The following is a 12,251-nucleotide window of genomic DNA, read 5'->3' on the forward strand; positions in this document are numbered from 1 at the left end:
CCTTCCCCTCCTGTGTTTCCTTGCATCAATTTAACAAATTCATTCTCACTGGTTTTATTAAACTGGAAGTGTAAACCAAGACCTGGCTGCCATTCCATCTCAGTCAGTAGGAAATGATGTTTAGCAGCACTGAAATTAATGCCTGAATGAACACAATAAACAGCAAAGCAAGAGTGAGAGAGAGAGAGAGAAAATATCAAGGGGAAAAAAAACCAAAAAACACCAAGGAACAAACAGAACTGCATTAAGCCATATATGATTATGAATAGCAATTGAGACTCTAATGGTGACAACTCATATATTGTTCTGCTAAGTATTCATGCAATCAAAATGTGGGAAGTCTCAATTTGGAACAGGCAGCCAAGAGYCTCTGCAGGGATGTCTTGAACCTTTTCCATCTATTTTTTTCTTTTTTTTCCCCCAAGGTTTCATCTCCATTTCCTTGCAGTTTCCAGGATCCATTTTCCAGGATGAGTGTTTTACAGGCAGGCTGGGCTGCTGGCAAACTTGGCTGCGAAGTGTCGCACTAACCTCGCACGGTCTGGTGAACATCAGTCCGCAACGCACCGTTCTATTTGCTCTGCCAGTTCTCGTTAAATGCCAGCTTTCCATTCAGGGCTGTGTGATACGAGCTCCTGGAATCCTTTTCTGCTGGAAACTCTTACTAGTAACATGCAGTGCTGGAGTTTAACCACAGCCTGGTGTTGAGCGGCTCTACAAGGTAATCCACTGAGCTCCTCAAGACCATGTCTCTGACTTCATTATGTATTTTGACAAAAACCTCATCATACAAAAAGCAATGGACAATTAATGTTTCTAAAGAAATTTTGAGCAAGGGGGTTAATAGGAAATCATATCTCTGGCATGGATATTTTTTTAAAGTGTGCCTCAGTATAGAAATCTATAAAACAGAACAAGGAAAAAAGTCTATGGAAAAACATTTTTTTCTAATCTATTTGACTTCAGATCTGACCTGAAAAAAATAAAGGCTTTCTCATCTCATGGACCTAGCAACTGTGAAAGGCAGATAGGAAATAATTTGTCAATAAATTTCAAAATATTGAGTGGATGTGAAAGATTAAGACAGACATGCACGTCTGCACAGAGTCATAATTTGCCTGTTACTGAATTACAGAATCATGGGACACCCTAGGCCTGAGTTAAACAAGGCCCAGCTGTGCTGGCTACTTCATGGCTCTTTTCTCTCCATCCTCACCTGATTTCAGAGCAGCTGCAGGCTATAAGGGTTAGGAAGGGCTCTGGAAGAGATGTTGCTCCTCTTTGGCAGGGTGAGGAGGGAAGTATAGGTCTCTCTGAGAAGCTTTCTGCAGTGGAGCGTGGACGTAGTCTGTAAAGTGGTGTGGCCTCCCATCCCACACACAGAGGGGTTTTCTCCAGCTGGAACTGCCATGACAGCCTGCCCATCAACAGGTATTGTGGAGGAGGAACTGGACATACTATATGCCTGGTTGTTTAAGGTCAGATATTCTTTCACCTGTTTTTCTAGGAATACTTTTGGTCCACACTTTCCTATTTCCAGTATCAATCTCTTTTCCTTTCTTGCATCTGACTGAAATAGCAAGTCTTAGCCAGACAAGCCTGTGTTACACAGAGCCAATTAGAACAGCATCAAATACCAGAGCAAGGAGTTGTGTCCCATTTCTGTGAGTTGGATCAAATCTAAATATCTGGAGTCTTTGCTTTGGACTTAGCAAGGGGACAGAGCAGTTGTACAGCCAGATTGTGCAGGGCTCCCTGTTGCTGTTTTGATAAGCTTTCAGATGAAAGGACAGTCAAGGACTGCAGAGCATGAGAAGAGTGAAGTTCTCTGATAAAAGGATTTTTGGATCTCACAGGTATGTGACAGAAAATGGTGGGCCTGGAAAGGGATAACTTATAAGTTGCTTCCACTTAAAGAAAATCTGGTCAAAGTGGAGTGTTTCTTACCTGAAGCCAGCATTTAGGAAATTGTAAGCAGAAAATGCTTGCCATAGACTTTTTTTTTGTTTTGCTTTTCTAGACGGGTGAGARTTTAAAAACAAACTATTAAATCCCCACCATGCAAACCTGCTTTGAGAATGTGCCTCTGGCTTCCCCTTRCTCCTGATGTGCACTGAGAGATAGACACTCAAATCAAGATGCGTTGCCAAGAGTAAGGCAGAACATAGATTCCTGGGGAGAAAGGCGATGGGAATCTTTGGAAGTTGRGAAGAGGTTTCTTTCACACTTGCAGTCCTCAGGTTCAAGAGGCAGGAATGTATGGTTTATGGAGAGAGAGCACAAGAGAGAATATCTTGCTTATATCCTCCTCCTACTGAGTTTGGCCTGAAAGCTCACCGGTATGCRTTTACTCCAGAAGATCTTTATACTACATACTTAACGGTCTCATTTTTTCCTTCAAATGAACCTTTTCCCTCTCTTTCATTAACATTCTTTGTTTATATCTGTTTGTTTGTTTNAAATGAACCTTTTCCCTCTCTTTCATTAACATTCTTTGTTTATATCTGTTTGTTTTTTTTTTTTTTTTTTTTTTTTTTTTTTCCTCCTAGTTGAGCATGACCCTGATTCTGATGATCAGCCTGTTATGGCTGCAAGACTCACAGGAAAAGATGATTAAAATAATAGCTTGACTGCTCCTATTTAAGCAGCAATGAGCAACAGAGCACAAGGAAGGAAAATACAGGTTTTTAAATGAATTCAATTACTCATGTCATTAATTTAGATTTACTTGAGTAGTTATAGCATGTTAAATAAACAACAATTGATTAGGTAAGTCATGTTCATTTGACATTTAACCATGAGGAGATAGATATTTATTTTGCAGCCAAATTGTTAAAGCTTTGTCAATATGTTTCCGTGATGTATAGGAGGTCACTCAGACTTTTTTGGTATTAGAATTGCAGTTATTCCTGGAATTACTTTCAAATCTTTTCTCCGAGTATGTAATAGTGCTGTAGCAATGACAGGTTTAAGTGACCTTTTTGTATCTTACAGTAAAACTAGTCAAGCTTTTGCAAACATGCAAAAAGACGAATAAAAGAGGCTCTTAGGGAATGAATCTTTGGATTTGTCTCTAGCTCACATGAAGATCGACTCATGTTCCTAGAAGGAGCCAAATGAACAGATTCTCTAGTTCTTATTCTTGAGGGACAAYAAGACCATACTATGCAACTCAGACCAGCTAATGTGCCTGTGGCAGCAGAGAGTAAGATTTTCTTGGGTTTCTGCAATGAAATAAAGTCAAGCAAGAGTTGGTGGAGCAGAAATTTGCACCCTGAGGCAGCCTAAGAACAATGAGCTCTTTGCACATTGGCTACTAAACACGAGTTAGGTCATGGAAGGAAAAAAAGTGAATATTTTTATTCAGGAAGGGGAAAATCATCTATTTCCTCATGATAAAATCACTGTAATACTCTGTAATTCAAAGCGACCTCTCCCTGTATACACTCAAATCTGGTTGCATCTTCATTCAATATTTCTCTGTGACATGTTCTGCTTCAAATTCCCCATGTAAAATACAGTCACTATTAATAGCCTTATGGATGGCTCCGAGTGCTGAATATCTGATTTAAAAAAGAGAGAGAGGAAAAAAAATTATTCCTGGGCTTACTCTTAAGCCAAGTAGAACAATTATTCACCTATGTGCTGCTTAAACACATTTTTGTTAGCTAATGTTTCCTCTTCACTAATAAGTTTGAGGTTCTTCCTAGGAAGAAAGTTCAATTTAAAAGAATAATATAGTATGTCCTCCACTGGAAACAGAGTTAGAAAATAAGTATGCGTGAAAGATTAATATTCCCTTATGTTTGGAAGTCCAAATAAATTTTTCTAAAGTAGCTCTAGACTTTTTTTGAAGTTTTTTATCAATATTTTTCTTTTCATAAACTCTCTATTCAATTCCAGTCAGCCTCTTTTTTTATGTTATTTTTGAGGTGGGAATACTTGACAATTTTAAGACGAAGCCCAGTCCTTCCAACCGTGGAATATATGTGCAGAGAGAGCAGAATATTAAAATAAGTTCTGTATTGTGAATACCAGTAGCATTCTGACCATGTCTTATAGAACAGAAATGAAGGTTTAGATGGCAAAACTGGTCTGTTTCTTTGCAGATTTTATGCTTTTTTTATTTTTCATATGATAGTCCTCACTCTTTATCCACTTATCTTTGTCATTTTCCAAATCTCTGCCTGAACTGAACTTCAAGAAATGCTGTTGTAAATGAAGTATTACCTTCCCAATATTTTTTAAGTAATTAAAATACTCTGAAGTTGCTATTTGGAGGAAAAAAAAACAGATTTGGAAATTTTCAAATAGTGTAATTGTGTTCGGATTGTACTTTAGGTAGACAACTCTGTAGTGTTCTAATTAAAATGAACAGATATTATCAACTAATTACCTTCCTGTCTGCTAACTTCCTATGCTAAAATAAAATCAATTCTGCCTAGGAAAAATATGAAACAAATATATACAAGTACTAGGCTCTTCTTGATATGACTGATAGAACAAACCTCCACATGATGAGTGATAACCAGTGTGTGAGGAGATTGTAGAACCCTTGGTCAAAGTCTTCTCAAAGACAAGGGAACTTGTCAGGATTAAAGAGAAGGAAGTTTTCCTGCAAGTTTTACTAGCTCCCTAACAGTTCAAAAATGTGAGTTTTTCCAAAATTTCCCAGAATCCCTGCAATAATTTTTATTAAAAAAAAATAAATAAGGTAAGTCTGAACTTTAAATGCTCTCTTATTGATTTTTATTCTCCACCCACATTGTTTTGCAACCATGGAAATTSATATATATAGTTTAAAATATTTCCTGCTCTTCTCTGGAAATTGCTTTCTGATGACCTGAGACTGAAGGCCCACAGAGTAGGAAATATTTTCTGGCCAAACAAGATATTTGAGAGGGTCTGCTCTATAATCACTCATGCTGGTTTCTACTGCCAAAATGTATGCAGAGAGACAAGAGCAGGCAGGATGGGGTCCACAGTCCTGAATGTTTTATGAATTGAGAAATTTCTGGGAAACTAAAATCTAATAAATAGCATCTGCTGTACCTGGCAGGGATAGTAGAAAACGGATTCACATTCATACAAGTGTATAGCAGGTAACTCAAAACTTTGTCTGAAGATGCAGATGCTGTAGAGTCCTGGGGAGGAATGACTGGAACCCAGCTCTCCCAGTCTGGGTAAGCCAGAATGACTGACTGCATTTGGGCCAGGTGACTAGGACAGATCCATCATGTCAGTGATTCTATTTTTTTTTTTCTTTTTTTTGTGGTTTCCCACTGCTTGTAGCCAGTAAATAAATAGCAAAATTACAAAGGAGCAGCTATGGACAACCATCTCCTGAGAGAGAAAGGAATGTAACTGGAGCAATTACTTAGCTTCAAGAACAGCTTTTGGCCAAAGGAATTCTTAAACAGCCATGTTCACCTCTACAAATGAGACATTGCAGCTGAGGTTGGGCAGAACCACAGGGCATGACCGCTGATGACAGTCCCACCCCRGCAGCAACAGCACAGACAGTTGTGGTCTCTGGCTGCAACTATCCCCTTGTGCTAAGCTCTCAGTAGCAGGCTGTGGTACACACTGCCCACTACCTTTCAACAGATTGGAGAAGATTTTTGGCTTCACTGAAGTAAATCCATGCAGTTGACACTAGTGATAACTTTGACCCAGTTTTTTACTCCATAAGCTCARCCAAAATGAGATATCTTCAGGACTATCTAGCAGCTTAATTCCAAGGGACTTTAAAAAAAAAACCCTTCTGCTACTGGGGAAGAATATTGTCCTGTGCTAAGACGTAAATGTTTTTACTTCAGCTCTTTTGTATCCTTCTAAATACATACAAGGTAAGAAATAATGAATGGAAATGACTGAGAGTGGCCCGTGAGTGCGGACTCGGGAAGATGTGTGTCCTTCCATGACAGGTCATGGATAAAGACCTAATCAGCCTACCAGCCAGATGAGGCCCTGGCTCTGTGGTGATGTAGGGGTAGCATTAGTGCTGGGTTCCCATTGCCTGCCAAAGCAAGAAAGAGAATTTTAACCCTTAAATTATTATTTTCAGCTCTGCTTCCAACAGACTGATGGCACAGAAATGGAGAGAGAGGGGAAGGAGGAAAAAAAACAAAAAGAGGGGAATTTTGTTAGCAGATGACAGAGAAAGTCAATACAGATGACATTTACTTTTCAAAGCGATAAACTAGGCTCAATCTGTTTAATTGCCAGGTAGTTTGAGAGAGGATTTAGCTCAAAACACTCTGAAGGCTCTCTTGTCTGTATCACTGATGTTGCTGTCTTTCCTGGTCACTCTTCCAGGATTCAGATCATTACTAATCTGCTTAATAAAGGCAGCCCTTTTATTATTTCAAAGAAAAGTACTTATGTTTAACATGCTGGGGCAAGCCATCCCCTAAAGAGATGCACATCTGCTCACCACTGAGATAATGGGAGATCCTCAGCTCAGGACTAGGTCAGGAAATAGTTTGCTTTCTTTGTAATTAGATTCAAAGGGCAACAGCTCCCACTCCTCCGCTTCGATCAGCAAGTTCCAATACAGGGTGACAGAGGAGCCAGCTAAAGCCATTAGGAAGTGAGCACCCAATCAATTACTGCAAAATGGGCTAAAATATGAAGCAGAAGCGAGCTCTGGCATGGGCTCTGATGCAAACCTAAGCTTGCAATTAATAGGAGAGCGCTTTGCAAGGGAGCTATCACAGCCTCCCAGGTAGCCAGAAACAACAGCTGGTCTTCCCATGAATGCTGGGATCTAGTACAGGACTGAAGTTCACTATTTCCACTGTGGTATTAAATATATATATRTGTGTGTGTGTGTATATGCACCTATATGTAGTTAGTTGTATGGGAGGATATGTGCATCTATTGGCATTTGCTTCCTTGGGGGCTGCCTGCCTCTCTCTGTATGTGTGATGAAAAGGTCTTGTTCATTAGCTTGGGTTGCTCATGTTATGTATAATCTATTAAGCGCATATTGAATATGCATCTCATTTTCATTTCAATTAGAATCTGAGGGCTGAATTCATTCATGGCTATTGATTTCTTCCTGGCCATTTGCATTTTATTCTGTTCATTATTATTTATGTGCTCTGTGCTTTCAGAGTCATTTAAACATCCCTCTCATTATTGCCCCTGAGTGATGAATTATGTGCTGCTTCCAGAAACCAACACAACAAGCCTTGTGTTAAGGCTTGTTTAATTATTTTCCTCTGTTTAATTTTTTTCCTCTGTGTATTTATGGAGTTTTCTTAGATTTTGGTGCCTTCTGCTTAGTTAGGAGCAGGTAATCCAATGCATGGAGAAGACTATTTGCTGCATGACAAACTATCCTGCTTCCAGTAGTTTTCCAGCTGAAAGATGTATTTTGCCTCCCTTTGCAGTGGCTGATGTTTTCCTGCTCTATCAGCGTGGTTAGCTTTCCAGTAATGATCCTGTCTACAGTCCCCTAACAGCATGATGGCTTTGATAGAGATTTTAGTTTAGTTATTCATACATACAAATGTGTATAGCTGAATTTGCCCAGTCCCTTACTTCCACTGGAGCAAGTGAAGAATTGGAGATTCTTCCTGACACGCACACTCCCCTGTGCCTTTCAATGATATGACCTGTACTGACTGAGATTTAATTTGCACAGTTCTTAGCTTGAAAATGAATAGACAGGAAACTTTGAAAGRGCTGGAACAGCAGTTTAAATAGCAAACAAATTGTGTTTGCATTGAAATAGGTATGCAATAATTAATTGCATGCTTAAATGTAAYTCTACCTCTGAAAAGGCTTTGGGGGATTTTAAGAAGGTTCTGCATATTAAATCTGACAAGAACATATGCTCCTATATTGTTTTGATCTCTCCTAACAGTGCTGGAAAGACACAGATGTGCAAGAAAATAAAATAGGAACTGAATATTTCTAGATCTAGAGAAAGCTGATTGTCTTGACTAGGCTTGGTGCAGAAGGAAAGAAGGAGGAGACCTAAAGAAGCGCCTTATTTCTTTTAATTAATCCATCTGTCCCCAGTTCAATGTTCTGTCTGTCCATCAGCTAAAAGTGTCACGTACATGTGCAATCTCCACACAGAAAGGAAAGACAGAGATCCCAACTCTCAGGTTTGCCAYCGCTTCCTCCTTCCTGACTAAGGGAGTCCTGTGCCTTAATATCAAGCTGCAACAGAAAGCAAAAGGTCCCAAGACACTTCAACGCACACATACTAAGGACAGGTTTAAATTGGGTAGATGTTATCTAGACATTAAATTTTTGGCTCTTCAGTCATCCACTTAATTAGTATCCTGGATCCTTCTGGGAGGAATGAACATGGAAGCACAGCGCTCTCAGTGCAAGTGCAAAATAACTGCTGGGGATGTTCCCCATGTTCTTCACAGACTAGTGTGAGTAACTAGGTGAACTTTCAACAATTTGTTTTTTATCTGTAAAATTTTGCATGCYGTGAGATTTGACCGTACAAGGGATTGTTCCCCTTTCTCTCCAGGCTAAAATCAGCAAGCTGAACTTTGCTTAGTTCTTTTCCTCAGAAAGGAAGTTTTGATTTTGTTCTGCACCACGTTGAAAAAGCGACACAATCAGCACCGACCAGTCCTGCCCTAGAGTTATTTGCAGTTGTTTACTTGAATTCTTCTGCACTTCAAAAGACAGATTTGAATACACTGAAAATCTAAAGTATCCTGGCTCTTAATGCAAGCAGTGAAGATATTGCCTTTAGCCAGTTGATGATAACCCGGACTCAGTTGCTAGAGAGGAGCAGAACCGAAAGCTCCATATTTATTAGTGGAAAATATATCAGAAGCTTAAAGGCTGCCTTTTGGCAAATGTTGTGTTGAGGACCAAAGACCTGATCTAGGGGGCAGTTGTGGATGGGCAGGTCTTGACYCTTTGGGGACTTCTGGCTTAATGCAGCATTGAATCTCAGCCTCAATGTGTGTTCTGAAACGAAGCCCCATCCCTAAATTGCCAAATAATATTGACCAAGCTGCTTAAGCAATTATCTTAATGGAAAGTGAGTAAATGAAATGTACAATGCACAACTTTGTGAACCCTTCTAGCTCAATGTGTGCTCCCTGCATACCTAAAACTGAGACACTTTTATGTCAATGGATCAAGATGCCCTCAAATCTGCCAGGCTTAGTGGGACTTAGGTTTAGGCTGGAGCATCTGCGAACAAAAACATCTAGGTACATCTACCTGGATTTTCAGGGCCTTATAATCCTGGAGAGTAAAAACTGGTTATTTTCCAAAACCTGAAGGGAAGAAGACAACAACAGACCATTTTCTGAATGAATCATAAATATAGTATTTACAGAAAGTTATTAACTGYAGCTGAGATGCTCATTTCCCTCTTTATTTATTACTGGCCCYTGGAAAATGTCTAGAGAGTTTATARGAAGRTTGCTTTGTGGTAAAAATAAAAGCCCATATAGAGCAACATACAAAAGGCTATAGTGACATCAGAGCATACACTCGATAATAATCAGTTATGTTGTACATACCTATTAGAAAGAAATGGTTCGTCTCTTTTTCATATGTAAACTATGTACTCCCAATCTTTGTTTTTTTTTCCTAATTTATCTCCAACTAAATGCTCTTAAGCATCCTGTAGTGCAAAGTGGATCAAASGGCTCTGCCCCTGCGTGTCCAGAGCAGCCACTGAAGATGATGGGGTGGTAGATGCTCCCCCAAAATACGCGCTGCTCCGTTATTTCACTCCTTGAGCCTAACTTACTGCTGCCRTCCACAAAGGCGAAGCTGTGGCTGCACGATGGAGATAAGACACAGAAGTGAGGCTCTCGCAGATGGCTGTCGCCACATAACAGCACAAAGCACTCTTTAATTAAGTCTTCCCTTCCCCATATTAGAAGTCAGGAAAGATTACCAAGGAATTTGTACTGTATCTGGAAAACAAATCATAACAATTACAGCAGGCTGCCCCAGGCTGGCGAGATTGTAGCTTATTATTCTACAAAGCCTTGATAAATGTGTAAATTTATATAGAAGGCTTCTGCATGTCATCATAGCTGTGTAAAGACCTCATACTTTCCATATCCAGTTTTAGGAGGAAGACCAGCTGGCTCGAGTCCCTTGAATTATTTGCTGTTGTTGGTGAATTTTAAAAATACATATAAATTATGTCTCCCATCTACATTTTATCTGCAGGCTGTCAAATGGGGACCCATTCATGCTCTTTTGATGACTACTAAAAAAACAATTCAACACCTCAGTTAACCCTCTGGCCCTACAAAAATGGAATTCAGATTTTACACATGTATGTTTAAATGTCACGGGCTTCTTAAACTTATAAGCTTAATTGCCTCACAGGTAGAAAAAAAAATTGATTTGTATATGTACATATCTGTAATAGTCTATTTTCTTTTCTAATTGATTAAATGGTGGCTCAACAGGGCAGGTGATGTGAAACAGTGATTTCATGCAATGCCACTTAACAGGAGAGCTTTAAACCAAGAAGAGGGCTAGATGTGTTGCTCTTCATCACTTTTTTTTTTTTTTTTTTTTTTTTTTTTTTGGTAAAACTGGAGTGACAGAATAAGTTATTGAAGAGACTCACAGGCTGTCAGGTCAGGAGGGACCATTGAGAGCACCTCAGCCACCCTCTTTGGTAAAGCAGACCAGAAAACTGCTATGAATTACATGAATTACACGAAAACTTTTCCACTCTTAATTATAGCATATCTCGCAGTGAATAATGAGCTACAACTCCAGGAAATAGTTCCAGCGATTTAACAGACATCTCTTACTTAGCAGGCAGACAGATCTGGCTCCAGCTTCTAGAGGTTTGATTTTGCTCTACTTTTGCCCACTCAACTGCAGTGCCATCAATTACCAATTTCCTGATAATCTTGTTTCTTATGCAGCTAAAACAGACTGTTATATGTTGCCCTTTAGCCTCATCAGCAATACTCTAATCAGATTGTACTTATTTATATTTTAACGGATGTCATGCCTTATTTTTTCTCTTGGATCTTCTCTATGCCTTCTCTAATTTTTCAGCACCCTTGCTCAAATGGGACATCATATTCTACCTGAGTCCTCATCCATGTGTGATATGCTCTCCATATTGTTATTCTTTATATATATATATATATATATTTCCATCCATTAGCACTCCTGGCTATATATTGCACAGTGAACTCACTTGGTGTGCTCACTCACTTGTGTTGGTGTTTCATGCAAGTTTGAAGGGGTTTGGTTGTTGGTTTATGCRAGATTGGAAGGAACCTTWAGAGATCATCTAGTCAAACCCCCCTGCACACATAGGGTCACCTAGAGCATGTGGCACAGGGYTGCGTCCAAATGGTTTTTTAACATTTCCAGACAAGGAGACTCCACATGTCACAGAATACGTTAAAACCTGCATTTTGGGGCACAATATGTAGATAACGCTAAAGAAAAAAAAAATAAAGGGCTTACAAATCCCAATAATACCAAAGAGATTTTCATGAAAGTTATTATAGCTTCTGTCAGAAGCCCTGCATCTTAAAACAACAGACTTTTGTTAATATGTCCACTGTTTCTAGTTGTGGTGACTTCTCCTTGTGCAAGTTTTAAATGTTCAAATAAATGCAACCCCATTTTTCAAAGAAACTACCAGGCATTTCCATACCACCCATAAGCTCTGAGRGACATTCATCAGCCTTCTCTGGAGCCAGACCCATGGAAAACAACCTGACTGTTTTTTTTTTTTTTCCTCAATGAATCAAAGAATTCAGCTGTTCATGAAATTAATAAATAAGGTGACACATTTGTTCTCGACTGTGGATGAGATTTCCCATTTCATGCTTCAGTTGCCTGAAGTAAGAAMGAGAGAGATTTTTTCTTTTCTCGTGGTTTGTAAGGAAAGCTGATGAAAGATTACCCTGAAATCCTCTCACAAGGAATGAGCCAGCAAGAAACAATTTTTTTCCCTTCCCTTAAAAAAGATAAAAATCAAATAAATAAATAAAATAGAAGKCGCATACTTTATATTGATTTTCTTGGTCTGCTTGCACTAAGGCATCGTTCTTGCAGGGACAAGCTCAAATGAAGAGATGAACAGATGCCACCGGCGTGTGGGCTGGCTACTGACACAAAGTGCCGCTCCAATAACGCTCGCCTTGGTGCCCACCCACGTCTGCAGGGCTTCTGTTTGCGAGTCCTGCGCAGTCAGGTTTATGCAGTAAGTGCTCGTAACCATCTCCCATGTGTGTCATTTTACACACTCCTTCCCCCCC

Source organism: Nothoprocta perdicaria, unplaced genomic scaffold, assembly GCF_003342845.1.
Source record: "Nothoprocta perdicaria isolate Ctin4 unplaced genomic scaffold, notPer1 scaffold_26, whole genome shotgun sequence".
Classification (NCBI taxonomy): Eukaryota; Metazoa; Chordata; class Aves; order Tinamiformes; family Tinamidae; genus Nothoprocta; species Nothoprocta perdicaria.